The sequence below is a fragment of the Hylaeus volcanicus genome, unplaced genomic scaffold, assembly GCF_026283585.1.
Source record: "Hylaeus volcanicus isolate JK05 unplaced genomic scaffold, UHH_iyHylVolc1.0_haploid 11245, whole genome shotgun sequence".
Lineage (NCBI taxonomy): Eukaryota > Metazoa > Arthropoda > Insecta > Hymenoptera > Colletidae > Hylaeus > Hylaeus volcanicus.
The window spans coordinates 1-3,229 of NW_026532516.1; the positions used below are offsets into that span (position 1 = coordinate 1).

General features: G+C 37.3%; 1 long non-coding RNA gene across 1 annotated transcript; it reads left to right on the forward strand.

Moving 5' to 3' along the window:
* Nucleotides 1-1,676: 1,676 nt before the first annotated feature.
* LOC128882372 (uncharacterized) lies at nucleotides 1,677-2,491 on the forward strand. The gene is made up of 3 exons (XR_008458377.1): nucleotides 1,677-2,054; nucleotides 2,119-2,255; nucleotides 2,407-2,491. It is a non-coding gene; the product is annotated as an uncharacterized LOC128882372 (long non-coding RNA).
* The last annotated feature ends 738 nt before the right edge of the window (nucleotides 2,492-3,229 follow it).

Here is a 3,229-nt window from a genome sequence, read left to right on the forward strand (position 1 = left end):
ATATATATATATATATATATATATATATATATATATATATATATATAAAAGAAATTTTGGAATTTAGTATTTCGCGTACTTGTATGAATATTTATTAACGAGAGATGTTTATGAACAAAAAAATACGCGATACTAAATCATATAAAATAAACTACCACTAAATGAAGTTATCAGGCCTCATAATATGAAAACATTCGAGAAAAATGTATCATCTGTTTCAAAATTGATTATTCTGTTTGTTCAAACTGAAAAAATGCAAATATTTTGCTTTCAAATTTGAAGAAGCTTCTGAATTTGAAACAACTGTTAAGATAAAGAATTGTAAATTGGGAAACCTTATTTCAACAAAATCTTGACTATAACATTTTTACTATAACAATAAACACGGTTAGAGACGTAGTTAAAATTCTTTCAACCTACTGTTTTATTTCACCCCTCGTTTGTCAAGATCCACGCCTGGAAATGTCTCCCTAGATACGTCCCTGGCGCCGACGTCATCGGACCGCGTATGCGCGAAAAATCTCGGCTCATCTGGGAACACTGCCTATCATCTCTGACGTCATACCGCGCTGGTCAAAACAAGCTCCCGACAATGATAGATTCTTCGAAAGATCCTTTCATCGATCAAACTTTCGATTCGACATCAAGATTAATCGCGGTACACCCTTTTCTCTTAATTACGCAATTTTTGATGAACTTTTCTAGCCTAAAAATTTGAATAAACAGACGCACGTCCGTAACGAGACAAATCGATTCGCGTTGCGAAAGATGTTGCATAATTTTTGGGGTATAAAAAAACACGTAATGCGTGCGATTGGCATTTCGAATGTACAAATATCGATCGAAATGGGTGTCTCCTATCGCGACAAGGTTCAAATCGATAGCGTCGGTTCAATTTCTGCGCACGCATCTGTACTCCCATCTAAAAAATATTCTATCGATGATCAAAGCCAAATAACGTTCTTATCGATCTTATCAAAAGTATACCATGTATTGATACTTAATGTACCGTATATATTTAACATGTCATGTTTCGTATATTTTTCATTTACGACTCGATCGAGTATATATAACCGAGTCTAGGTAATTGATAAACTTTCGTGCGAAGGGAACCATAGAACTAGCAGGTATGCAGGGTGTCCCAAAAACGTTGTAACACCTTGAAAGGGGTGTTTCTGGAGGTGATTTGAAACAACTTTTTCCTTAGCGAAAATCTTGTCCGAGGCTTCGTTGAGGAGATATTAACAGAAAACACTGACCAATCAAACCGCGAGGAGGCCGTCCTTGCCAACCAATCAGAGCGTGAGTATGCCGGTGGAGAGCGGCCGTATAGCGCGTGGTTTTCGCTACCGCGGCCGCTCCAACGGCATACGCGCGCTCTGATTGGTCGACGTTTTCCCCTAATATCTCTTTAACTAAGTCTCAGACAACATTTTCGCTAAGGAAAAAGTTGTTTCAAATCACCTCCCGAACCACTTCTTTCAAGGTGTTACAACATTTTTCGGACACCCTGTATAGTTCAATAGTGGCAGCACTGCCAACGCCAACTTATGCGTCCCCTACAATTAGATTTAAGTTGGTAGAAGCGTTACCAGCTAGCGTCTAGATCAGCAGTGATGGGCAAAACCGTAGGCTTCGAATGAATCTGAAGTTTGCCGACATGTTGTCTCGTTTCCTCTTTTGAACATTTTCCAAAGATGGAAACGAGACAAACATGTCGGCAAACTTCAGATTTATTGGGAGCCTGAGGTTTGGCCCATCACTAATTCGCTCTCTGGTTCGCTCCCAGTCGCTCACGAAGCGGCTCAGTGAGCAGTGGCCATCTTGGATTTTGTTTTCTATAACTCTAGTTCATTGGGTTGGTCGGCCATTGAGCGTCGAGAGTCGAAACTGATGTCATCATTCATAACCTGCCGAGTGTCGAAAGTTTTTACACTATTGCATTATTAATTATATTTATATCACCAAAATGTTTTCAATTTAGACTTTTTATGTAGGGTTTAATAACAAATTGCAGCCAGTGTTGTAAAGTGTTGACCAATCTTGACTACAAGGTAAGTTGTCAAAATCTGAATTGCGAGACACCTTTATTCATACAGAAAACTGTTTTTATTATAGATCCATCCCACCAAAGTGTTTTGAATTTAAGCTTTTTATGCAGAGCTTGTACAAATGAAGGGAACCACAGACGTGGAGGTTATTCGTTAACAAATGTCAGCAACTGTTGTGAAATGTTTATCCATTTTCAGTACTAGGTAAGTGGTCAAAATCTTAATTGTTAGGTACCTTCATTCATACAGAATAGATCCATACCACTAAAGTGTTTTTAATTTAGACTTTTTATGTAGAGCTTATAGAAATGGAGTCATTTTCTCATTTCATCGTTAACATTAAAATTTCTTGCAGGTAGAAACAACATTGCAGGTATACATAATTATTTATAAGTTGAACGAATAAGTGTTTATAATTAATAAATTATATGAAATATTTACACATATTCGCTTTTGTTATCCCCTCTCCCTTTATTTTACTCTATTCAATTAAAGAAACAAATAATAATTTAGACTTCTTATGTAGAGTCTACAGAAATAGCAATTTTATTTTTATAAATTTAAAATAGATTGTATATAATAAATTATTTATAAAAAGAAGTCAGATTCGATAAAAAAAACTTCAAAAAAGTAAAAAAATTACGTCAAGTACATGAAACAGTGGAGGACTCAAGGAGTTACCAAAAATAGAAGATCACCATAAAAAACTTCAAAAAAGTAATTCTTATTCATCGACACCTTGACCTTGCCTGGCCACGCCAAGCATTTGACTTCCAGGCCGCGGAAATCTAGGAAAATCATCTGGCAGCTAATTTCGACTTCACATCTTTTTCTATTTTCTTGTAGTTTTTTATGGGTATACTTTTCAGAAGGTATACTGGAGAAACTGCACTGTCTCTGGTTTACCTTTTTTAAATTTCCCGCTACTTTGCATAGATACAAACGCTACCGCGAGCGCTCCACCGACATACTCGCGCTCTGATTGGTCGGCGAGCGCGGCCTCCTCGCGCTCTGATTGGTCCGGGGTTTTCTATTGATATCTCCTCAACGAAGCCTCGGATGACAGGAAGGAAAAAGTTGTTTCAAATCACCTCCCGAACCACCTCTTTCAAGGTGTTACAACATTTTTGGGACACCCTGTATATACAAAGTGGAGGTGATTTGAAACAACTTTTTTC